General features: G+C 39.9%; 1 long non-coding RNA gene across 1 annotated transcript in view; it reads left to right on the top strand.

Annotated features, from left to right (window-relative positions):
* Positions 1-27,248, top strand: part of LOC132654184 (uncharacterized) — a 47,542-nt gene that overhangs the window by 2,839 nt on the left and 17,455 nt on the right. Inside the window, exon 2 of the long non-coding RNA XR_009591820.1 lies at positions 18,235-18,354. This is a non-coding gene — a long non-coding RNA (uncharacterized LOC132654184). The remainder of the gene's footprint in view (positions 1-18,234; positions 18,355-27,248) is intronic.

Here is a 27,248-nt window from a genome sequence, read left to right as displayed (position 1 = left end):
AGCAGGACTAAGAAGGAAGAGGTTGCCCTGCTGGTTCATGTTTCCTTGGAACTGTAGTTTTAGAGAGGAGCTGGGGATGACATTGCCCATAAAAATAAAAAATCAGGACCAGGAAAGAGGGCAAATGCTGTTACACCAGATGCTCTGTTCTTCCTCTTTATAATACAGGTGAGGCAGGGAAGTGGGGAGGGCGAGGAAGAAAGGGGGATGAGAGAGAAGGTGAAGAGATGTAAGGAGTGGAAGGAAGAAAATGAAGAGGGGAGGAGGAAGACAGGGCGGGAGGAGAATCATTATTAGTGTACATCACTGTTTTAAAGAGAGGCTTGGAACTTTGTTCTGGTAAACACTCAGTAGCAATCAAGAAGCTTCCTCCTTTCGTTTGCTGTTGCCACCCTCACATGCTATTTGGCATCAACAGACTTGGCATTAACAGAGTAGAACAAACAATCTTTGGAGGCCAGAAGTTCCAGGCGCAGAGTGAGGCTGATCTGTGGCTTCTGAAGACCAGTGAGGTGATTCATTAAACCTACTGCTTTAGACAGTACTTTACCCAGAGTCCATGTAGTCCCCAGGAGGTCCTGAGTGGGGCAGTGAGGCCCCTCTGCTTCAGGGTTTGCCTTTGCAGAGACGTGGGAGGGCTGCTGCTGGCCCTTGATGTAGGTGCAGTGCGTCTCTCATGGGTGGGCACAGGCTGTTCCTTTCCTGGGTCCCAGTCCATTTTCACCTTTGTTTATTGTTAAGGACGCTCATTCACTCACTGCTGTCAGGCTTTGCTTACCAAACCCTCCACGTTTCCTGCTGAAAATCAAATAAAACGAAAACATCAGTGATTAAATTTATTGCAGCTAACTCTAAAATGGAATGAATAGGCTCAGATTGAGGGCCTAAGGCACATTTCTCTGAGAAGTCATCAGTCATCTAAGCTCATGTACTTTATAATATCCATTTGAGAAATTGTAACATCTACTCTTTATATTTCATTTCAAACAAACAAGCACTGCTTTGTTCGGGTAGATAAGTTTTTTTTTAATAGCTGACCTTTATTAAGCTTATATCACAGAATACATGAAGCTGTAAACCCACTTCCAAATAATATTAGCTGAAAAATGAATATTTGTAGGAAGGAAATTGATTGTACCATTAGATTAGTCAGCAACTAAAGAACAACTCAGCACTAAAAAGAAGACTCGAGAGAGAACACATTAAACACTGCATTCTGAAAAACACTTGTTCAAAATTTGTGTATATTCCTTAGTTATTAAATTGGCCGAAAAACTCACTGGAAAATCATATACCCAAGATAGCCTCCAACATAGGGTTAAAATGTCAAGGTCACTGTAAGTGTGTGTGTGTTCTCTCCTTCCATCACTAAGGTCTCAAAGATCAAACCTGGGCCGTCAGCCCTGGTAACAGGTAACTTTATCTATGAGCCATCTCACCGTTCTTCCACATTATTATAATTTTTTTGAGACAGGGTCTCTCAGGAAACCTGTAGCTTGCCATTTTGGCTAGACTGCCCGCCAGTAAGACTCCAAAACAGATATGCCTGTCTCTGCTTCCTCAGTGTTGGTGTTATAGGAGTGTGCCACCTCAGCTGCTTTCATGTGAGCGCTAGGTGTCAAGTTTAGGTCCTCTTGCTTGTGGATCAAGCACTTTACCGGTGGGACACCTTCTCTAGCCTTTATAGTTTTCTCTTAGAAGTGAAAAGACAAGTGCACCACAGGCCGGGCACTCTCAGCTCTTTGCCTCTGTCACATGTAAATTCTTTTTGTTTTTTGAAAATAGTTTTCATTTATTAGCTCTGTTATTTGGCAATTTCATATATGAACATAGTTACTTTTGTTTTCTTCTCCCTCCCCACCTCTTTTTTTATTAATTACACTTTATTCATTTTGTATTCCCCCCATAAGCCCCTCCCTCCTCCCCTCCCGATCCCACCCTCCCTCCCCTTTCTGCATGCATGCCCCTCCCCAAGTCCACTGATAGGGGAGGTTCTCCTCTCCTTTCTGATCTTAGTCTATCAGTTCTCATCAGAAGTAGCTGTAAATTCTTGAATAGGAAGGTCAATGGATGAATTGCAAGGGTTTAAAATTTTCTCCTATTTTATATGATAGGAATAAACATAACGAAGACACAGAGACATAGACACAGACAGACAGACAGATAGACACACACACAGTTTCTCAAGGTGTGTGAAGCCGTTCCTGGACTTACATGAAGCTCCTAGTCTCAGGCTTTAGTGGTTCACACACCATTCTCCACTGAGTTGTAGAAGCAGCAGGTGGAGAGGAGCCTGCTCAGAGAAGCCAGGTTTTGTTTTGGTTGTCAGTTAAAACAGAAGCCCCATCATTCTGGACTCGGTAGCACCTTAGTGGAAAAGCCACCAGGAAGCTGTGAGTTGGTAATTTAGTGCGCAAACCTATTCCCTGTTACAGCTGCAGAGCAGCAGGTGGTTGTAACGGAAACAAACATTAGCTTTAAAAAATAAGGAACTGGAAGAGCTTTCTATGATTATTTTTGCACTTGTCACTGTGGCTGAAGATGTTGGAACTGTATTCTTGTTGGTTTGGACATTCTTATTAACATGCATCCTCCCGGTTCAGTGCACTGCACACTGAAGGGCCGCTCTGTGTTACACGCTAGGTGTTGGGAAGCTCATTTCCTGTTTTAGAGATCGCCATGGAGCCAGCTGAGCATAAAGCTTCCTAATAAAGGAACAGAAACGCTCTTCCAGAGCACTTGACAGGAACAAGTCTGATCAAGGAACGAAGGAGCTTTCTAAAACAAACTAAATGACAGCTACAGGGATAAGCCGCACAGAAGTGTACTTGAAGGCAAACGTGGCGGGAAGGAGTTTTCATAGAGACATCTGAACTTTTTGAAGTACTTTGAGTTCGTGTAGAAAGAAAAATGGGGTTGCTCATCCCGCGTCTCTGAGAGACGTGTTCATATTTGAAAAGTTCCCTCTATAAACCCATCTCTATTGACCAGGACAGATCACAAACCCTAACCCTCAAAGGTAGCTGGCAACCCCTTCTTATTTCACAGAGTTTGAGAGGGCAGAAAAAATGCTGTTAATAGGGCATGGAGAGTAAGAGAGGCTCTGCAATAGGAATTAGAGAAGTCAGAGTGTGAAAGGGCAAACAGGTCTAAAATAAATACAGGGAGTTTCTGTGTCTCTATCTATTATTGCTTTAGATATAAGGGGAAGATGCTACCCATGTGAGTTGTACAAATGGCAAATTGCTGTGATTCACCCTAATGAGAAAATTGATAGAAAGCCTAGATAAAGAAAAACCATAAAATGCTCCAGGAAGCTATTTTAAAAAGGTTAAGACCATTTCCATAAATGAATAAAAATGCAATATTTTTAAATGGGCACCCTCAGTTTGTAAAAATATTACGGGTTCCTACAGTTTCAAAACTTTAATATGACTCCAGGTAAATTCCAAAGATTCCTTTTGAAATTTGTATAGTGTGCTACCTTGCTGGGTGGCAAAGTATATTTTAAAGCTAAACTCAGATTTTGTGATATTGAAGTACAAATACAGGCAATTTAATAGATAATAAATAAACAGTTCTGAAACAGATATTTGAATGTGATTGGCTCCTTTCTAATTAGTGATCAAAAGACCAGTTAGTTTGTGCGATGTTGTGACAATGAATTAAATATATAAAAACGTCTGCTTTTATAGTAGACAGTGAATTGAAATGCAAACACTGGGTTAAAGAGTTACAGGTAGACAAGATGCTGTGTGAGGCAAATGCCCCTTTTGAGATTAAAAATAAAGACTGATAGGTTGGTTAGTGAGATAAATAGAAGTGGAAACATATTTGCCACTTCCTGTTCAGCGGGTTATACTCTCGATAATAAAAGAAACCAGTGAAAATAATAATAAAAAACATAGAAAATAAACAAGAGATTCTACCAGAAAGTTGTAAAAGATAAAAATTTTTAAATTTTCTTTATAAATTACAGTTTATTCACTTTGTATCCCTCCTTCATTCCTTCCCAATCCCACCCTCCTTCCTTCATCTTCTCCCATGCCCCTCTCCAAGTCTATTGATAGGGGAGGTCCTTCTCCCCTTCCCTCTGACCCTAGCCTATTGGGTCTCATCAGGAGTGGCTGCATTGTCTTCCTCTGTGGCCTGGTAAGGCTGCTCCTCCCTCAGGGGAGGTGATCAAAGAGCCAGCCACTGAGTTCATGTCAGACACAGTCCCTGTTCCCCTTACTAGGGAACCCATGAGCTACAGCAGAGATACAAAGTGAATAAACTGTAATTAATAAAATTGACCAGAAGGAAATTTCTTCTGGTTAGTGTTAGTGGTAATTCAGTGTTGACAAGTATTGGAGAATAAATTAACAGCACTCACCATGAGACACAGAACTGGTCACTCTCACACAAATTCCTTTTATAGAACTTTAATGTTATAGAACAATCAAAATTATGTATTAAGGAGCAAGAGAGATGTCTCATCAATAAAGAGCACTGGTTTCTCTTCCAGAGGACCTGGGTCCAATTCCCAGCACCCACATGCTAGCTCACAACCAGTCCTAGGAGACTTGATGCCCTTTCTTGGCCTCTGTGGGCACTGGACACACGTGATACACAGACCTATTTACAGGAAAAATATTCATATGTATAAAATAAAAAGGAAAAATAAAAACATATAAAATAAAAAGAAAGGGAAAAATTAAACTCTGTGTATTAACACTTACAAATTATGGAATTTATCTCCGGTGCTTTTTAGACGAATAGTGAATAGTCAGAAATCATTCAACTCTCCAGAAAGGAGAGACTAGATACATTTTGATGATAGAATATTATGTAGTTTATAAAATACTGTTCTATAAGACTTCAATAACATGAGAAAAATAGTCCTTATTAACTATATATTGAAAAAGAAAGAGGAAGAGGAAGGAGATGAGGCAAGGACAAAGAGGAGGAAGAGAAGCAGGAGAAGGCCGCTAGAGAACTGGAGAAGGAAGAGGATGAGGTACCACATCTCCACCCTAATATTGAAAACATCAATTGTGTAAACACCTGCGTATTAGTTACTTTTCTCGTCATTGTGGCAAAACACCCGAAAAAAGCCACATATAGAAAAAAGGCCCAGACCAGTCCATGACTTCCATCACTGTGAAGCAGGCATGGCAACCAAAGCAGGAAGCAGCTCCCCACGCTGTTTTCACTGCCAGAAAGCAGAGGCTGGCTGGGTTCATGCTCACCCACTTTCCTCACCTGGGGACTCTAGCTCATGGATGACCCTGCTCATGTTTAGTGCTTTTCTCACCTCAGTTAAAATTTAGAAACTCCCTCACATGCCCGGATATTGGTCTCCTAGGTGTTATGGATCCTTTGAAGTTGGTGATATTAACTAATACAATTAACAAATTCAGTGAACACGTAGATCCCCTTGTTAAGCATGGCTCTTAAGAAGCATCGGCACAGAAGACAACTTCCTGAACGGAACAGCAACAGCACAGGCTCTAAGAGCAACTTCTTCAAGATCCAGCTGCACCACTCCTAGGCATATATCCAAAAGATGCTCAAGTATAAAACAAGGACATTTGCTCAACCATGTTTGTAGCAGCTTTATTTGTAATAGCCAGAAGCTGGAAACAACCCAGATGCCCCTCAACTAAGGAATGGATGCAGAAATTGTGGTATATTTACACAATGAATATTACTCAACAATGAAAAACAAGGAAATTATAAAATTTGCACCTAAATGGTGGGAACTAGAAAAGATCATCCTGAGTGAGGTATCCCAGAAGCAGAAAGACACACATGGTATATACTCACTCATAAGTGGATATTAGACATATAATATAGGATAAACATACTAAAATCTATATACCTAAAGAAACCAATCAAGAAGGAGGACTCTGGCTAAGATGCTCAATCCCCATTCCAAAAGGCAAAGAGGATGGACATCAGAAGAAGGAGAAAACAGGGAACAGGACAGGAACCTACCACAGAGGGCCTCTGAAAGGCTCTACCCTGGAGGGTATCAAAGCAGATGCTGAGACTTATAGCCAAATTTTGGGCAGAGTGCATGGAATCTTATGAAAGAAGTGGGAGATAGTAAGACCTGGAGGGGACAGGAGCTCCACAAGGAGAGCAACAGAACAAAAAATCCACACACAAGGGTCTTTTCTAAGACTGATACTCCAACCAAGGACCATTCATGGAGATAACCTAGATCCCCTGCACAGATTAGTCCATGGCAGCTTGTTGTCCAAGAGGGTTCCATAGCAATAGGGACTGTCTCTGACATGAACTCATAGACTGGCTCTTGGATCACCTCGCCCTGACGGGGGAGCAGCCTGACCAGACTACAGAGGAAGACAATGCAGCCACTCCTGATGAGACCTGATAGACTAAGATCAGAAGGAAGGGGAGGAAGACCTCCCTTATCAGTGGACTGGAGGAGGGGCATGGGTGGAGAAGGGGAAGGGAGGGTGAGATTGGGAGGAGAGGAGGGAGGGAGCTACAGCAGGGATACAAAGTGAATAAACTGTAATTAATAAAAATAAAAATTAAAAAGAAACACTATTAAATATATTTTAATTTCATTCTTTTTTTCTTTTTAAAATCCACCAAAAGGAGTTGAAATAGAAAAATACAAAACAAAACAAGCACAAACAAGCAAACAAACACAAAAAAGCCTCTCACTCTATTCTTTCAGAAATAACAGCATCATCCAATCCTCAGAGTGGAAATTCCAGAAGCAGCGGCTGTGAGCTTAGCATTAGGGCCCCATACCGCCAGTGTCTTGGCAGATGGAAGAGCTGGAGGACTTGCAGGACTGGGAAATGGAGGGCTGAAATGTCCCAGAAGCCCTCCCACCCTTCTGCTTAGCTCTCCCCACAGCTTCCTAGGCAGGGCGGAGAGAGCAGTTTTGTCTGCACTGAGACTAAAGTGCTGGCGACACGGTGGGGCTGAACTTCAGTGCTGTGTGAAGAGCCGCGCATGGTGCTCTGTCTTAGTTCTTAGCTGCTGTGGCTTTGAGGTGGAGCATTATGTAAAATAGAACAAAGGTGCTTTCTTCTTAGAGAGTCTGACAGACTGGAGAATCAGAGGGATGGCAGGTAACATGGACCGGGATCTCTTTATCTCTGGATGTCAAAAGACTTTCTTTAAAAGGGGTGAGAAGATGAATGAGAATTCCCTATATCCCAGGAGCAAATGGCAGGGCTTGACTACAAACGAGCTGTGCTGAGAGTAGGCCCTGGACAAACAGATGATGTAAACCATCTTAGAATATCATCTTCCACTATTTTTTTCTCTCCTCTCTGTCTCCTCCTTCTTCTCTTCTGTACCGTATTTATTAAGCACGACTGTATACTCCTCTACCCCAGAAACACAGCATCAAGGTTTCAGACAGTTTAGATGCTATTAGAACTAGCTGTGATGGTCTGCCCTGGCTACCCACTTGAGAAATCTTTAAAATATTGGCAATCACATCTCATCTATGAGGGAGTCTCCAGAGAGGGCTAACTAAAGAGAGAGGATTCCTCCCAAAAGTGGGTGGTACCACTCTCTAGGCTAGAGGCCTGGATGGATAAAAATGATGGGGAGAAAGAAGCCAGCAATCCTAGGCATTCCCTGTTCCCATTTTAGTTAGGTCAGTTCAGCTGCTGCTGATATCTTAGTGTTGGCTGGGTTTAGGGACTTGCTTTGTTACATCCTCAAGCCTGAGCTTGACCCCAGTGAGTCTCTGACCTGTGTTCATCTCCTGGTGCTGGTGTTTTGCCTGAGAGCTAAGAAGGCTGATAAAATGTGACCTTCAGTGACCTATGTTTTGGCTCACCAAGAGAATAGATTTCATTTCAGATCTAGCCTAAAGCATACATGCTAGACCTTGCATGGTGAGCTTTCTTGGAGGAGCCTTGTTAGCTCAACAGATGCAGTCCAGGTTTTACCACAATAGACTGCTGAAGGGCCAGCCCCTCTGGTCCTTTCATCAAAACACACAACCTTTTCCTGACTTCCTGACTTTTGGGCTTTATTGAAGAAAACAATCAAGATCAAGGGCTTACACTTTGTTGGACTGGATAAAGTGGGAGATTTTACTCAGTGCATCTGAGAGTTGAAAATTAAGGTCAGAGAAGCAGTGATGAAAGATGTTCTGTGTTGAATTCATGGGGAGGCTCACACAGAGGGATTGGAAGGGCAGCCGATCCGGGAGATGGACAAGCACACCCATGCTGCTTCTGTTCTTGGTACGTGAAGACGAAAGGCTACACTTGCAGAGGCAGGAAGACGGCTTTTCCTGAGCTGGCCTACTGCTTAGGAGAGGCCCAGCTGAGCCACTCTACAGAGAGCTCATACCTTTCAGCAAACTCCCACACCATTTTAGCCCAGAGGTTTGGGTTTCTTTGTTCTCTAGACTCTTAGAGTTTATTTTGTATGTTTTTCATTTCTCACTGGATAGCTATCATTTTTTTTTCTGCTTCTAATCTCTGCAATTCGGTTCTATTTCTGATCTCTGACTATGTCTATTGTGGAGATGATTTTTTCTTTTTCTTTTTTTTTTTTTTCTGTTCCCTGGAGGGTGGTATTTTAATCTCCTCTACCATACTCTTGTTATGATGAGTGGAGCAGCTGCCAGCCTGAGTGTTTACAAGGCATATTTCTAGTAGAAGGCAGTGTAGCACTGTGCCGGAAGTCCATGCTGCCTGCAGTGCTGCTGGCGGAGTTCCTGTGTGGAGAACCCGATAGCCTGCTTCCTTCCTTCCTCCGCCTTTCTCCTTTCTATACCTCCCCTTTCTCTTCGTCCTAAGTTAATGTTTTTTGTGCCTTTCTGTGCCTGAGTCAACTTGTATAAAAGAGCCTCATGGGCCTTCAGTTTTTTTTTTTTTTTTTGGCAAAAATGTAATTGTATTTTTAATTAGCAAAAATGACCATAAACATAGAGATGCCAGTCAACAGCTCTGTTCCCCATCCATTCTGCTTCAGTCACTGCCATTTATAATTATCCATGTAAAAATGGCTAGGGTTACTTCCAGGTGTGTAACATGTATGGGCACACTGATGCAAATCTAAGAATAAATGTGAATTTCAAGATGTTCCTTCATTTTGTGAGGAAAAAATTCTATAATGTTAGCTTTCATGATACTACCCCAGTCACTAGATAAAATCATATATATATATATATATATATATATATATATGTATATGTATATATATAAAACCTTCAGTTTTATAGCTTCATGTTATTCAGTCCAGGACCTATGAACAACAACAACAAAATCTTAACATGAAGCACCACCCCCAACTCTTTCTCATCTTGAGAGCTGAGTGAGTGAGCAAAACAATGAAATGCAGGAGTAAGAAAGCAATGTGGTCTGCAGACTTGTATCTTACAAGGTGATTTAAACGCTTGACAAAGATGAAAGAAGACATATTCCCTGTGTGGGAAGCGCTGGCCTGAGGCACTTTTGTCAAGTAGTTAGCTGGCTTGTCAGGGTGCTTATTTCCTTCATACTCTCTGGTTTCCTAATCTGGCCTCCAGGCTGGCCAGATGCTTCTGGTGTTTTTATTCTATTGGTTTTTAAGTTCACAATTGGCCCTCTCCCCTAGACGCGTTTACTGTCCACCACTGAGTTAAATCCATTCAAGGCTAGAACAACTACAGCATTTTGAAGTATGTGTTCAGCACCCAAGAGAAATGCATTTCAGAGTACTGTGAAATGGGGGTGGGGTTTGGAATGGAGGGTCCGTTTGGGATAGTGAGTCTACCTGGAAAAGGAGGGGAGTCCCATTAGAGCTTGAAATGTGGTTTCTTTCTTTCTTTCTTTCTTTCTTTCTTTCTTTCTTTCTTTCTTTCTTTCTTTCTTTCTTTTTTTGTATATATAAGAATTCCAGAGTCTGATGGAGGGCTACTAAATGGCTGTGTGCGTAACATTGAAGAGAGCTCATGCAGAGGAGACTGTTGTTTTTCTGTGAAGGAATGGTGAGGTCATAGGTATGGCCATCAAGACAGTAGACCATGTGGAATAATCTAGTGTCTTGAAAAAGTCCTGATGAAGTGGTTGTTTTTTTTTTTTTTTTTTTCCTTTGTTGACCTCCCAAGATGCTGGGAGGTCTGCCTGTGTGTGTTTAAATATATATATTTATATATAAATATATATTTAATAAATAAATATATTTAATAAATTAATATATTTAAATATTATATAATATACTATATTAATATAAACATAAATATATATATATTGCACAACCCTTTTCAGAAGAAATCATGTTAACTGAGAGGAAAACATAAATAAAAACACTGACTAGAAATTTGGAATATAAACTTTAGACCAGAGACCTTAAAAATGCTGCTACTGCCTTGAGAGGCCAAACGATGAAGGCTTTAAGAGACTTAACCACTTTGCCTTTCTGGATAGGAATTGAGCATTTTTGCAAGAGTCCTCCCTCTTGATTAGTTTCTTTAGGTGTACAGATTTTAGTTGGTTTATCCTATATCATATGTCTATATGAATGAGTATATACTGTGTACATCTTTCTGCTTCTGGGATAGCTCACTCAGGATGATCTTTTCCAGATCCCACCATTTACCTGCAAATTTAATGATTTCCTTGTTTTTTATTGCTGAGTAATATTCCATTGTGTAGATATACCACAATTTGTGCATCCATTCCTCCACTGAGGGGCATCTGGGCTGTTTCCAGCTTCTGACTATTACAAATAAAGCTGCTACAAACATCTTTGAGCAAATGTCCTTATTGTGTACTTGAGACTCTTTTGGATATATGCCTAAGAGTGGTATAGCTGGATCTTATTTTTTGTTTATTAAAAATGAGCTTTATTCATCTTGGAAATCTATATTATATAAATCAAAAAATAAAGCTAAACAAATATTTTACATATAAATGTTTGAGCTCTTTTAGATAGCATGGATAGTACTTTAAGTGATTAATTATGAAATAATATAAAAATTATGTAGATGTAACTCAAGATTGTTAAGTCAGTATACTACAAAATATGGGTACAGTTTATACTTCTTTTAAAACATTAACTTCCAAAAGTCAAGACTCTTTATAAATGTACTTAATTCTGTTTGCCAGTATTCTGTTTTCAAGCAAATGTTATATGTGGATCTTGAGGAAGTGCTATTCCTAGTTGTCTCAGAAAGCGCCAGATTGCTTTCCAGAGTGGTTGTACAAGTTTACATTCCCACCAGCAGTGGAGGAGGGTTCCCTTTTCTCCACAACCTCTCCAGCATGTGTTGTCTCTTGAGTTTTTGATCTTAGCTATTCTGATGGGTGTAAGGTGAATCAGAAGGAGAAAAGAGGGAATAAGTCAGGACCCTGACACAGAGGACCTCTGAAAGGCTCTGCTCTGCAGACTATCAATGCAGATGCTGAGACTTATGGGCAACCTTTGGGCAGAGTACAGGGAATCTTATGAAAGAAGTGGGAAACAGTAAGATCTGGAGAGGACAGGAACTCCACAAGGAGAGCAACAGAACCAAAAAATCTGAGCACAGAGGTCTTTTCTGAGACTGATATTTCAACCAAGGACTACTCATGGACATAACCTAAGACCCCTGCACAGATGTAGCCCGTGGCAGTTCATTATCCAAGTGGGTTCCATTGTAATAGGAACAGGGACTGTCTCTGACATGAACTGATTGGCCTGCTCTTTAATTACTTCTCCCTGAGGGGGAAGCAGCATTACCAGGCCACAGAAGAAGACAATGCAGCCACTCCTGATGAGACCTAATTGACTAGGATCAGAAGGAAGGAAAAGAAGACCTCCCCTATCAGTGGACTTGGGGAGGGGCCTGCATTCAGAGGGTGGAGGAAGGGAGGGATTGGGACAGGAGGAGGGAGGGAACCACAGGAGGGATAGAAAGTGAATAAAATGTAATTAATAAAGAATTAAAAAAAGAAACTCATGTCATTGGACAATTGTTATTTTGCACAACAAACAAATTTAACTACTGCTTTATTATCCATAGAAAGGATTTTCTGCTTTATAAATATTTTAAAAATAATTTTTATAATAAAGTTTATGAAATATTAAAAAAAAGAGATTTAACCACATCCCTGTGTCCATAGTCCTTCTGCTTAGACCAGTTACAAAACAGCTGACTGGCAATACCTGTTGTGGTCCTGAAGTCCTTCCCCAAGTCCTGCCATTTTGAGGGTGTGTATCTCCCTCATGCTCAGACCAAGGTAGCCTTGAATTATAACTTTTCTTTTACCTGGTGTCTTCCTGACTTCCCCAACCATGACTGTCATTCCTGGCGTGTGACATGTTCCTCCTCTCTGGGAAACCAAAAAGAGCAAGGAGCATCCTTTGTTCTGTGGACTGATGGATCTGTCTGCAGAATCCTTTCACTCTGTCTATATTACGACATCATTTTGTCCTAATAAAACTCTCATCCACAACACCTTTTATTCAAACCTACAATATCTTTTCCAAATTTTACCTAGTATTTGGTGTTGAAGTTGGGATGGCCTCGGGGACTGTTTAACACTATACACTCATAAGCAACCAGGAACTGTAGGCAAGGCTTCCTTGGTAAGGCAGGGTTACCTGTGGTTGATCTGAGTGAATGAGGCAAAGAGTTTGGGGCAGCTATTATGTTGCCAGAAGTGAGGTGGATTTTTTTTTGTTACAATAGAGTTTCTCTGTGTTGCCTTAGCTGTTCTGGACTTTCTTTGTGGACCAGGCTGGCTTCAAAATCACAGAGATCCACCTGCCTCATCCTCCCAGAGTGCTGGGATTAGAGGCATGAGCCACCACACCTGGTGAAAAAATTTAAGCACAACAGGGGATGTGATGTTTTTGAGTATTTGGGGATGAAGTAAAGTGAAAAAGTGTAGGGAAGCTGTCCAAATAGAAATGGGCAGAAAAAAATGTCTTCTAACTTCAGAGTTTTCCCAACTTTTGCATTTTATGTGGCTCCTTTTTTTCTTTGCATTTCAACATATGAGTAGATCAATGGCTCATTCTAAGAGAAGATTTTAATTAATTGAATATTAATCATGTTAGAATTCCAAATTGGTTATCTCAGTCTTGTAACAGACATCTACTGAGGGTAGTGAACTCTATTGATTGCCTGTCTGTTGGATCCAAATGAATGAGATAATTGGTATTTTTAAGATTACTGCTTAATATAAAAATATTAACACCTATGGCCTGATGTTAAAAGGAAAGCATAGATTTAATTATGTCAAAGAGAGAAAGGGCAGTTTATTATTTTTTGTTGTTATGATATTTAGCTGTATGTGTCCCCTGGGCACTCAGATGGCTGGTAAAACACTGTTTCTGCTGGTGTCTGGGAAGAGATGAAATTTGAAGTAATAGACTTAAGTTTCTCAGCAAAGTGGGCAAATGTAACTCAATCCACTTTGGGCCTGAATATAACACAAAGATGGAGGAAAAATGAATTTACTCCACCTGTCCCAGATATCAATGCTCCTGAGTGTCGTTGGATCTGCTTGGACCAACACCTTTGGTTGAAAGCACTTTGTGCTTTCTCTTTCTCCAACCTTGTAGATATAATGTATGTATGTATGTATTTGTGTACCTATGTATATCTATATGTATCTATCCAGCTACCTATCCATCGTCTATCAATCATTTCTATCATGTATCATCTCTATCTATCTATCTATCTATCTATCTATCTATCTATCTATCATCTATCTATCTATCTATCATCTCTCTATCTATAATAATATACCCATTGCTCCTATAGTTTCTATTTTTTTCTGGGCAAGTCTAATAATACACTTGCCAGTTGGGTGTGGGAGGAGACTTCTATGATCTTCCCACTACCCACATGAAGACACTGAAAGTTCAGATGGTGTTTAGAAGAAGCAATTTGACACTTCATTGTTCTTTAACAGCTTGAGCTAAGAATCCCATTTTTGTTCAGATGTTATTCTGCTGCCTCATTCCTGGTCAACATGGATGAATCTCCTTTTGAGTTTGCTCTGGTGGTTTCTTCCTCCTCATGTCTATCAATGTATTAGCTGTGACATGCTAAGCTACGCTGCAATGACAAACATTCCCTGAAATGCCCATGACTAGGACAAAGTCTCTTTCTAATCCATGTATATCTGATGTGTGTCAGCTGGGGTTCTCATCCAAGTGGTACAATCTCTGCCATTATCACTATTAAATACAAGTAAAATTAAAAAAATAAGTGAGCCTATGAGGTCAGACTGATGTGGGTTTGAATTCACCACACCAGTTCATTCCCTGAAAATGTAAAATTTGAGGAGAAGTAAATGATGCATCACCTGTAAAGCTCCTGTTTCAGTGCTGGAGTCACAGAAAATACTCAGCGAATGTTACTTTCATTCACTCCCTTCATCTGACTATGTTAGACAAACCTGAGGTAGATAATGAGAACAATACACTTGTTCTCTTCATTCCATATGTAAGTCAATGTGTTTTTTTTCTATATCTTACATCTCTCTCATTCATTCATATATATATATATATATATATATATATATATATATATATATATATGATGTAAGCTGCCAAAATGACAGCAAGATGTGGAAGCTATCAAAATGTCAGGTTCATTCCTTCAGTTCCATTCTTTCTTTTATATGCAGATTTAACATTGACTATTGTAAATAGAAGGATCTTTGACCATCAGAACACTGAGCTAGAGAGATAGTCTTGCTCCTCTTTCAAATTAATCTAGCTACTCCACAGAGCAACCTTACCAAGCAGAGAGATGAAACATTCCAATTATTTTTCTATAGTGCTGTAATCCTTTTACTAGAGTGTTCCTGTGATGTCTGATCTTCCCCATCAGACACTGAAGAAAAAAAATTACCAGTTTTGACTCATCAGGCTTCTTTTTTTCACTGGTGAGGTAGAGAGAAGTGTCCCAGCCCGAACCTTGATTCTCTCAGCAGCTGTCACTTCAGAAGGACCGTTTTGCTGTTGAGTTCTGAGGCCTCCTGCCATTGATCTGCTTCCTGCAGGGCCATTCCTGATCATGACATTTAGAATCAGTGACTGCTTCCTTTCTGATGAGCTTGTGCACACTGCGAAGTGGGAGAGGATGGACGTGGGAGGGGATGACTAAATGGCAAAGGAGGAAAACAGGTGAGATGGGGAACACAGAGGCAGCGGAAGAAAAATAAAAAGGCCTGGAAAGGTGGCAGACACTTGGCAAGCTCCAATGCTGCAGAGATACAAAACAGCCTGGAGAGATGGCTCAGCAGCATTTGCTGCTTTTGTAGTGGAACAGTTTGGTTCCCAGCACCCACACTGGAGCTCACGACAACCTGTAACTCCAGCTCCAAAAGAACCAATACCTTCTTGTCTCTGCCCAAACACACACGCATATGTACACACGCACACACATACACAGCTGGTGTGGTGGGAAAAGCCTGACTTAGCTTTGTGGACTCTGAGAGTCTTACAGTTACTACTTTTAGATGTGTGCTTTTAACTGCCAAAATAACTGTTCTGATATTAAAAAAAAATGACAGAACCAGGTGGAATCAGAAGCATCATGTAAATACCAGTTATTTTTAGCCATTTCATAAAAATGTAGTTGGATACACATAGAGGCAGCTAGAGAAACAGCAGGAGAAACAAAGCCCATATTCATTTAGGAGAATTTCTGAATTCATATTTTATATAGGGCAAGTTTAGTGAAGTATCTTAGCCATTGGGAGCAGAAGCAGAAGGCAGGTTTGTCCTACTGAACAATTGCCACAGCTTCATATCACTCCCTCTTTTTGCCTTGAAGAAGGGTTTCCTGTGACCTCCGTGTGACTTTCTGATCTCTCAGACAGCTTTTGTTAACTAGCAGGCCTGCCTTTGCTAAGTCCTCTGGAGTCCAGACTTAGCTATTTGGAAACTTCTTTCATAAGTCAGAGGTCTCCACTAGGATCACTCCCATATCCAGCATAGATCTTCAGCCTGTCTCAGCTATGGTTTGTCTTCTCTCTGCAAGCCCTCTGTTCTGCTGCTCTCTTACCCTCTTCCCACACCAGATCCTCACCCTCATTTCTCTCAGCACTCCCTCTCCTGCCCTGTTCCCTCTCTTCAAGCACTTCCTCTCTCTATTCTGTTTCTCCTTTTCAGAGAGATTCATGTACCCTCCTTTGGGCTCTCCTTGTTACTTAGCTTCTTTGGGTCTGTGAGCTGTAGTATGGCTATCCTGTACTATATGCTTCATATTCCCTTATAAGTGAGTACATACCATATGTGTCTTTCTGGGTCTGGGTTACTTCACTCGAGATGATATTTTCTAGTTCCATCCATTTGCCTGCAAATTTCATGATTTCCTTGTTTTTACTAGCTGAGTAGTACTCTATTGTATAGATACACCACAGTTTCTTTATCCAATCTTTGGTTGAGGCACATCTGGGTCATTTCCAGCTTCTGGCTATTACAAATAAAGCTGTAATGAACATAGTTGAGCAAATGTCCTTGATGTATGATAGAGCATCTTTTGGGTATATGCCCATGAGTGGTATAGCTGGGTTTCAAGGTAGAGCTATTCTCAATTTTCTGAGAAAGCACCAGATTGATTTCCAAAGTGGTTGTACAAGTTTGCACTCCCACCAATAACAGAGGAATGTTCTCCTTTCTCCACAACCTCTCCAGCATGTGTTGTCACTTGAGTTTTTGATCTTAGCCATTCTGATGGAATATAATAGTCATTTGATTTACATTTCTTTGATGGCTAATGAGCATTTCTTTAAGAAATATGTTTAGAGATTCCTCTTTTGAGAATTCTCTGTTTAGCTCTCTATCCCAGTTTTTGATTGGATTATTTTATTTATTGTTGTTTAATTTCTTAAGTTCTTTATATATTTTGGATATTAGCCCTTTGTCAGATGTACGGTTGTTGAAGATCTTTTTTTCCAATGTGTAAGCTGTCATTTTGTTCTAATGACAGTGTCCTTTGCCTTACAGAAACTTTTCAGTTTCAAAAGGTCCTGTTTATTAATTGTTGATCTTAGAGCCTGAGCTATTGGTGTTCTGTTCAAAAAGTTGTCTCCTATGTCAATGAGTTCAAAGCTCTCCTCCACTTTCTCTTTTTATAGATATGGTGTCTCTGGTTTCTTGTTCAGGTCCTTGATCCGCTTGGACTTGAGTTTTGTGCAGGGTGATAAATATGGATCTATTTGCTTTTCCTACATAGATGTTCAGGTAGACAAGCACCATTTGTTGAAGTTATGATTTTTTTTCTTCATTGTGTGATTTTTGGCTTTTTTTTGTAAAAGAAAAAAAGTGTCTGTAGATGTGTGGATTTATTTCTGGGTCTTCAGTTTGATTTCATTGATCCTCCAGCCTGTTTTTATGCCAGCACCATGCAGTTTTTATCACTGTTGCTGTGTAGTACTGCTTGAAATCAGGGACAGAGATAACCTCCAGAAGTTCTTTTCTTGTACAGGTTTGTTTTAGCTATTTTGGGTTTTTGTTTTTCCATATGAAGTTAAGAATTGCTCTTTCAAGGTAGGTCTGTAAAGAATTGTCTTGGTATTTTTATAAGAATGGCATTGAATCTGTAGATGGTTTTTGGCAGGATGGCCATTTTCATTATGTTAATCCTACCAAGCCATGAGCATGGGAGATCTTCCCATCTTCTGGTACCTTCTTCAATTTCTTTCTTTAAAGACTTGATGTTCTTGTCATGCAGGTCTTTCATATACTTGGTTAGAGTTACACCAAGATATTTTATATTATTTGTGGCTATTATGAAGGGTATTTCCCTAATTTCTTTCTCAGCCAGTTTTTATCACTTGTATAAAAAAAAAGCTACTGATTTTTTTTTTTTGAGTTAATTTTGTATCCAGCGATTTTACTGAAGGTGTTATTCAGCTGAAGGAGTTCTCTGGTAAAAATTTGGAGGTCATTTATGTATACTATCATATCCTCTGTGAAGTACAATTTTTTGACATGTTCCTTTCCAATTTGTATCCCTTTGATCTCCTTTAGTTGTCTTATTGCTCTAGCTAGGACTTCAAGTACTATGTTGAATAGATACTGAGATAATGGATAGCTTTCTTTTGTCCTTGATTTTAGTGGGATTGCTTTATGTTTCTCTCCATTTAACTTGATGTTGGCTATTGGCTTGCTGTATATTGCCTTTATTCTTTCTGGTATAGACATTGTATCCCTGATCTCTCCAAGACTTTTAACATGAAGGAATGTTGGACTTTGTCAAAGGTTTTTCAGCATCTGATGAGATGATCATGTGTTTTGTTTTTCTTTCAGTGTGTTTATATGGTGGATTACGTTGATGGATTTTCATATGTTAAGCCAGTCCTGTATCCCTGGGATGAAGCCTACTTAATCATGGTGAATGATATTTTGAAGTGTTCCTGGCTTTTGTTTGTAAGTATTTTATTGAGTATTTTTGTATCAATGCTCATAAGGGAAATCAGTCTGAAATTCTTTTTCTTTGTGGGTCTTTTGTGGTTTAGGTATCAGGGTGACTGTGACCTCATAGAATGAGTTTGGCAATGTTCTTTTTGTTTCTATTTTGTGGAATAGTTTGAGAATAGTTCTTCTTTGAAGGTCTGGTAGAATTCTGAACTGAAACTCTCTGGCCCTGCACTTTTTTTTTTTTAAATGAGTACTTCTGTTTTCTTAGGGGTTATAGGTCTATTTAAATTGTTTACATGATCTTGATTTTATTTATGTTTTCCAATTTTGTGGCATATAGGCTTTTGAAGTAAGACCTAAAGATTCTTTGGATTTTCTTCATGCCTGTTGTTATGTTCCCCTTTTCATTTCTGATTTTGTTGATTTACATGCTACCTCTGTCTTTTAGTTAGTTTGGCTAAGGTTTGTTTATCTTGTTGATTTTTCTCAAAGTACCAGAAGCAATTAGACAAATGCCACTGAGGAACTCTGCTGTGGATTCAGAATCTTAGGTAGTAGCAGACTGGCATCCTTTCTAGGAAAAGGCCTAGAGACACTATTAATTTCTATTTTTAAAAAAAGTGTAATCAACTACTTTCTCATCTGTTAACAAAATTCTGTTTGCAAAGTTCTTCAGAACACCCACTCAGTAAACTACTTTCAACCAAATTAGAAAATTGGAGAATCTTAGGTTTGAAAAAAAACTTCAAAAGCACTGTAGACTAGTGAACTGCTCTATCTTGAGTTTTCTCCAGCATCCTGAAAGTATCTTACAATATCTATCTGATCTTTCATCATAAACATGCTTGGAGCTCTGGTTGGAATTCTCATGATTTTGGGGATTTTGACTCCTTTGTGGTGCCAGGGCTCTTGTGCTTTTGATCTTTCACCTCTTAGAGAGCCGCACATCAGGTTGGATGTTCTGTTATTAAAAACTTCCAACCCCTACCACAAACATCTGGGCATGCATGGAGATTGCAATGTCAGCTACTGCTAAGAACCAAGGAATCCATTTCAAGGCTTATACATGAGCTGTAACACTGGCAGAAATAAGGGTTCTGACACAGGAAGCTTGCCTGGGAGGACGTCACTGGCTGCTGTTCTCACTTGCTTGCTGCTGTCTTGTGCCTTGAGCTATATATATATAAAGCCAAAGGCCAGCACTTAAAGTGCTTTCTTAGAAAACTGGGAACATCTCTACCTCAAGACCCTGCTATGCCACTCCTGGGCATATACCCAAAAGATGTTCCAACATACAACCTGGACACTTGTTAAACTATGTTCATATTGGCTTTATTCATAATAGCCAGAAACTGAAAATAAGCCAGATATCCCTGAACTGAAGAATAGATAAAGAAACTGTAGTACATCTATACAATGGAATACTATTCAGCTATTAAAAACAAGAACATCATGAAAATTTCAGGCAAATGGATGAATATGGAAAAGATCATGTTGAGTGAGGCAACCCAGACCTAGAAAGACAAACATGGTATATACTCACTTGTAAGTGGATATTAGTCATATAATACAGGATAATCACACTATAATCCATAGACCTAAAGAAGCTAAATAATGAGGACCATAGAGAGGATGCTTAATTCTCATTAAGAATGGACATCAAAAGCCACTGAAGACAGGAAGCAGGACAGGAGCTTACTATAGATGTCCTCTGAAAGACTTTATCTAGCAGGGGGTCAAAGCAAATGCCAAGACTCACAGTCAAACTTTGGGCAGAGTGCAGTCTTATGGAAGAGTTGGGGAATAGAAGGACCTGGAGGGGACAGGAGATCTACAAGAAGACAACAGAGCCAACAAATCTGGGCCCAAGGGGGCCTGATGAGAGTGATGCACCAACCAAGGACCATGCATGGAGAGGACCTAGACCCTCTGCTCAGATATAGCCAACAGGCAGCTCAGTTCCCATTTGTGTTTCTAGTAAAAGGAGCAGGGGCTGCCTCTGACATGGATTCTGTTGCTTGCTTCTTGATCACTTCCCCCTGGCAGAGCAGCCTGGCCAGGCCACAGAGAAAGAGGATGCAGCCAGTCTTGACGAGATTTGCTGGCTGGGGTCAGTTGGAAGAGGAGATGGGCTCCCTCTTTCTGAGGATTAGGGTAGCGGTATGGGGAGAAAGAGGTAGGGAGGGTGGGACAGCAATGAGATGAGGGAGGAAACTATGATTGGGATATAAGTGAATAAAGTAATAAACTTAAATTAAAAAAGAGCTTTTCCTTGCGTATCCACAATTTCTATGTGGGTAGATCAGTCGTCTGGTAACATAGATCTGATCTGATCTGTTCAACCTTGGGGAAGAGTAAGGTCATATCTCTTCATTAAAACTTTTAAGCTTTCATTTTCATTAAGTCATATTCTCTCTCTACCTACAGATTTAAAGTTTGAATCTCAGAACAAAATTTTGCGTTTATAAAAACTAAATTTTAGATTTTAATTTTTTTATTCTAATTTTTATAACTTGTTTCTTACAACATAAACTACACATCCTATCCATCTTATATTTTCTTTACAATTATTAAGCTTTATATTTAATTTTCTTTAATTAAAAACATAGTTTTATATGTTGATTTCTCCTAGGGATTTACAATAATTTCTAGAATTTCATTCTATATAAAAAGTAGATTATATTTCTGCCTTCTTACCTCCTGTCCAAAGGAGACTTTTGGCAGATTTAGAAATTTTTATATTTAGAAAAATTTGGTCATGATGTTGTATATCCTTATTTTTATATTTTAAGCATATATTATTCATTTCCCCATTCTTTTAATTCAAGAATTTAAATAAGCCTTTGCTTGCCAACATCTATATTTCATATACGATATATCTTTTAAAATGATTTCTTCAGGCTCATTCAATTTTAGAGGATAGTTGTGATGACGTTTTCAATGATTTCTTCCATGTTTTTTCTCCCAAATTCTTACAGAATGCTTGTGAACGAGTCATCTCATCTTGATCAGTTGTGGAGATAGTCTAAATGATTCCTAAAACCCACTACTGACTCATAAAGGAAATTATTTCCTTTTTTCTCTGCCTTTTATACCTCTTGTGTGTGTATGTGTGCATGTGTACATGGATCCCTCCTTCTCTTTCTTTCTTTTTTTGTAAGATATTTGTATGCTTACTTTTTAAATTTTTGTTTAGGGTGCTTTAGTAAAAAATACCCATTTTTATGTGGCTGGTGGCTAAACCCACACACTTGACCTGCTTATCAGCTATAATGGAGTCAATTACTGCTTGCTGATGTAGATGTGGTCTTTTTGTATTTCCTAGATATTTGTGCAATTAGGAGGATAGCTACGTGAGTGGTTCTGGCCACACGGGTGACACAGAACTCACTGTGCCTTCCCTATCCTTTCTGCTCGACCATCTATGGTGGCAGGTCTTCCGCTTGATCAAGAGTCCACGGGTTGCTAGAACCACAAGATGGAAGTTTGTATTGGTTTCTGGATCACAGTTATGGCAAAGTGAGACTTGAATGAGAACGGAACCTCTGTTCTGCTAAGCACTGAGCTGTGGGGTTTGTGTGGTTAGAGTGATCTACCCTGTGTGAAAAAGCAGTCACTGGGCACTGTGACACAAAAGATTCTGTGACAGGTAGGCTAGGAGAGCACGTGGTTCTCCTGGCGCTGCTTGTTATTACCATGTGAATATCAAGGGCCCAGGCAACATAACCACTGGGTTTATGCTAGTGGTGGCAAAATTTTCATGTATCTTGATTTGAAGTGTTTCCTAAATCTTTTAAAATTTTTTTCTATTTTTTTTTACCATGCCATTGAAGCTTGGTTTTCCAGATGCAAACATGGATGCAATTTGTAGTCCTAAGAGTGTCTCTGATTTTAGATTCAGCAAGAGTTTTAAAAAACTCCCCCCTCCCCCCCATATAAAACAACTCTAAAAACCCATGTTGCTTTTCCAAGGCCTTACCAAAGCTCTTCTAGTTGGACTCTTTCTCGTTCACTTGGTGACTCTCGCTCTCTCTTGCTCTCCACCTTCTCCCTTCCACCATCCCCTTCTCTTTCTCTTTCATTCTTTTTCTCTTTCTTTCGAGCTCTGAATGCTGGAGGCTTCTATTTAGATCTGTGGCCAAATGTGGCTGACAGCTGCCTTTCCCAAACTGGGCTTCAGCATTGGAAAATATGACCAGACAAGAACTGGGCAGATTTTTAGCTTCAGGGTATTCCTGGGGCAGCTCACAGCTTCATCTTCTCAGATACCTGCAATAGGAGATGTGTGGAATGGTCATCAAGTGTTGCTTCCTAAATGATTTTGTGCCATCGATGAGCAAGTCAGACTTTCATGATGCTTCAAAATTGTTCTTTATTTTTTGTAATCAGAGGTAAGGGGCCAACTCCTGAGCATTTAAAAGCATGGCCTATGGTTTGGTCTCATTATAACTGCTGGGAAATGTGGCTGACGAGCTCAGACACCTTTGGAAATCTGTGCTGGTCCTAGCAGGCAACTGTACCTTTTGGTTTGAGCTGCAGCTGCTTGATTTGTTTCTAAAATAACCCAAAGTTAATGAAGTCACAGTGTTTAAACTTTTAGGAGCAATGGACTGATAAGGAGATAAAATGCTATTTTATTCCTATTGAAGAAAGTAGGTATCTGGTTCTGAAAGGAACACTATTTTGTTGTTCTTATTGGCACTATGATAGAACTTTTTTTCAATCTATAATAATCTTTTTCTTAGGCTAGAATTTGCCCCTGAAGAGGGCTTTCAACTGCCTTTTTTTTTTGATCATCATAATGAAATAATTACCATATACACCCGAATGTTCTCTTTATGCTAATGCATTGGTTATGGAGGATGATACAACAGTGTACAGATCATACTCTTGCATTAAGCTTGGAAAAAAGGAGGCTGTGGTGAAGTAATTTCATCTAGTTATTTTTGCAATTATTTGCTTTTCGTTAATGCTTCTTGAGAAGTCATATTCAGAGCTGATGTTTATTGAACAAAATTGCTCTTTTTAGGGCTGGATCATCATTCATAAAACCCCCAAGGCCAAGAAAACTTAGTATCAACTCTCCCATGTTCATAAATGAAGCTAAGTTTCTTCTCTTGGTAAAAAATAATTTAAACTAAATAAATTAGAAGTCTATTTTTTTGTCACTTTTAAGTGTGGAGGTGAGCTGCTATCGAAGGTAGGCGAAAATGCCTGTAGTTGATAAATTGCGAGCAATACAGGGCCCTTCTAACTGGTACATCCAGGCTGTATGCCTTTTAATCTTAATGTGTTATTGGCTTTTATTTGTTTGTTTATTTGTTTTGCTATAAGGTCCCAAGTGTTGTGTAGCGATTGTGTCCTAGAAGCTCCTAATGACTCAGAAAGAAAATCAACCTTACAGGATCAAGAGAGCCTCTCTCCAAGACGTGCAATCAATGCCGTGCTGTGGAGAAGACATGCTAACCAAGTGATCTGCCTGCGAGTTACATGGGGAGCTCCAGGGATGCAGCTTTTGAGAGTAAAGAGTCATCATTCATCCTGGGTGGACTTTTGCTCTTCTCTTATCCCCATTCTTGTAAATAACCAATCACTCATTCGTAGGCTTAGATTTTTTTTTTCACCAAACCTACTTTATTTAGGGTTCTTAAGCACCTTTACCTCCCTTCCAACCCTTCTTCAACCTTAGGTAGGAGATTAGTAGGGAAAAGGGCTGTAGACCTCTTTTATCTACTTCCTGCTGATTAGAGTTGATGGGTCTTTATGAAATTACCAAAATCAGTTGTCAGGATACCAGCAGTCCAGTCCAAAGGCCAACACCAAGTGGCAACATGAAGTCAGCAAAAGCTGCAAGACTCAGTTCCCCGAGAAGCTCTCTGGAAAGTTTTTCTCTGCAAAGTCAAGTGTCAAAGCATAAAGATCAGCTCAGCATGATGTCAGTCCAAAAAGTGATGTCTTGCTGTGTGTGGGCCTTTATATATCTCCTCTCCTCAGAGTACACCCACGGGTGTTCTCAGCTGGCTAAAGTCACATTCCTTGCATGATAGAGCTCACAGCAAATCATCACATGCCCTCTCACAAAGCCAACCTCCAGCAAAACATCACATGACAAAACTCAGTCTTCAAAGAAACCAGAAACTTCCACTTCACTCATACATATAAGTAACTCTAGAAAACCCATTGATTCACTAAGCTAGACTTTGATGGATAATTTGTTTGGTCTTTGGTGTTCTGTTTGGGGTGAATAAACATTTGTTTACATATTCCCAGGAAAATTCACAGAACACATAATATCAGGGTGACCTGAAACTACCTACTCAGCCAAAGTTGGCCTTTAAGTTATAATCCTCTTGTTTCTGCTTTCCAAATGTACATGTGTGAACCACTATACTCAACTTCTATGCCTCAAGCACTGGCTTCGTCACCATGCCCAGTTGCCAGCTGACTTTTAACATGGTCTCTGAAAGTAAACTAAGCAAGCAAGCAACTAACCAAAACTTGTGTAGGGCAAAAAAAGTAAGATGAAACTCGACCACTATGTGCTATTTGAATGTTAATAAAAAAAAAACTAAGAAAAAAAACCATAGTCTCTGCATTAACTTCAACTTCTCCTACTCCAAGTCTCAGGAAACATCAAGGAAGACTGGGTGGAAAGAATGTAAGAGCTGGAGGATGGAGTGGAACCTATGAAATGAATGCTGGTCTCTGAACCTTACAGGGCTGTCGCACTTTGCACATGAATTCACAGCAGCTCCATATACAAAGAGGAGACCTTCACAAGAACAAGCCAGCACAAGAATTCTAGCACACAGGGGAGAGGGGTCCTGATGGCCTCGTTTGGCTGAGGCGTTATTGTTGGTTGATGGCTTCTGAGAGAAAGAGAGTCATTTAGTTTCCTTCGAGAGGGCCGCCCCTGGTAAGTTAACTGCCCATATTTCTGTGGATGACCCAACACCCATGTGCATTTGAGCAGCACAAATTGAATTCAGGGAGTTATAACAAAAAAGAAAATGGGAGTGTGATATGTTTGGTTGGACCTAAAGGAGTTGGAGGGAGGGAGTAGGGGTAACCAAGATACATTGTATGCATATTTGAAAATTTCAAATAATAATAAAAAAAGTTCTCTGGAGATGCATGCATCATACATGCCTAAAATTTATCCATCTCATTAGCTACAACTGAGTTATTTGTGATTATAAAATTTTAGGGAAAACAGATAAATTCAGTCCCATCCCTCTCCTGCACTGAGACAGGCATAGAATGAGCGAAGAAACCCAGGGGTTCCTTCAGGGTAGAACAGTTATTAGCAGTCGCCCAGCAGTGTCAGGCCACTGTACACAAACACTTGAATTCCTGGAGAAGCAACCTTTGTGAGTTGACAGAGGGTTATTCTGGATCCACACATATGGCTGGCCTGAGTGATAAACCACTTTTCTTCTCTGTGGAAAGACATTTCTTCTTCTATGACCATATTTCTTATTTGTCCCATTCATATTCTTCCAAGCAAAGCCTTAAATACAAGTGCAAAGGCCCTCCAGGAAGGTTAACAGTTGAGCTAGCACTACATAATACAAAAGCTCACATGTAGAATTGGAAGCATATTTTGGCACTGTCACTCATTACATGAGCAAATATGAGGAGAATATGAGTACTCCAGGTGAATATCCTGTCCTGTGTTTTCCCATCTGTAAATGAGTTATAATAAGTTTCACGTCCTTATATATACACATGAAATTGTATATAAATGATGCTTTTGAAGGCTAAAGTTAGTGACTAAAAACAAGCCTTTGTCTTTTCTTACTAGCCATGCACATATTAGCTCCAACTGCATTTTTATTAGCACCTGGACTCTTACAGCATTAGTTCCCCTGTAGATGTGACTGATGGATACATTTTGGGAGGAGAAAGGTGGATTTAATTCTGGGCTCTGGAGAGTAGGGTTTCTGAGAGGACTGGATATGTTGTGGATCAAGCCTTGGCTGGTGTCAGGCAGGATAAGAACTCTTGACTGCATGTAGTGAGGATTGTATTTATCGTCTTGCTTTTAATTGGGACTTTTAGTATAGCACCTTTTGCTGTGCTCTAAAACACAAACTACAAAATTTGCTTTTGTAAAGAGTCCATTAATAGGCAAAACTGTCTTTGGAGTGGACAAAGTCACTCTAAAGTCAGTGTTTATTTAGATAATATGGTGTCAAGAATTAGAGAGTGCTAGTCAGGATTTTCTAGAGAACAAATGCATATTGCAACAGAGTTGTGTTAGATCAGCTTACATGGTAAGATCTGGATAATCCACTGGCATGCAGGAGAGTCAGAGCACCGCATGTGCTCAGTCCACAAAGCTGAATGCCTTAGTCATTGCAATCTGATGTGGAAGGCCTATATAATTCTTTTTTAATTAAATTTTTATTTTTTTATATTAATTAGTTTATTCACTTTGTATTCTAGCTGTAGCCCCTCCCTAATCCCTTGCCAATCCCTCCCTCCCTCATCTCCTCTTATGTCCCTCTCCAAGTCCACAGATAGGGGAGGTCCTCCTCCTCTTCCATCTGACCTTAGCCTATCAGGTCTCATCAGACCTGGATGCATTGTCCTCCTCTGTGGTCTCTGGCAAGGCTGCTCTCTCATCAGGGGGAGGTGGTCAAAGAACTAGCCACTGAGTTCATATCATAGACAGTTTCTGTTACTAGGGAACCCGCTTGAACACTGAGCTTCCATAGGCTACATATGAGCAGGGGTTCTAAGTTATATCCGTGAATGGTCCTTGGTTGGAGTATCAGTCTCAGAAAAGACCCCTGTGCCCAGATATTTTGGTTCTGTTGCTCTCCTTGTGGAGCTCCTGTCTTATATAAGTCTTAATTCATGCTGGAAGACAGAAGAAACAGTGTTGATGATACCCAAAG

This window comes from Meriones unguiculatus, chromosome 5, assembly GCF_030254825.1.
Source record: "Meriones unguiculatus strain TT.TT164.6M chromosome 5, Bangor_MerUng_6.1, whole genome shotgun sequence".
Classification (NCBI taxonomy): domain Eukaryota; kingdom Metazoa; phylum Chordata; class Mammalia; order Rodentia; family Muridae; genus Meriones; species Meriones unguiculatus.
This window is presented reverse-complemented; position numbering and strand designations above follow the sequence as displayed.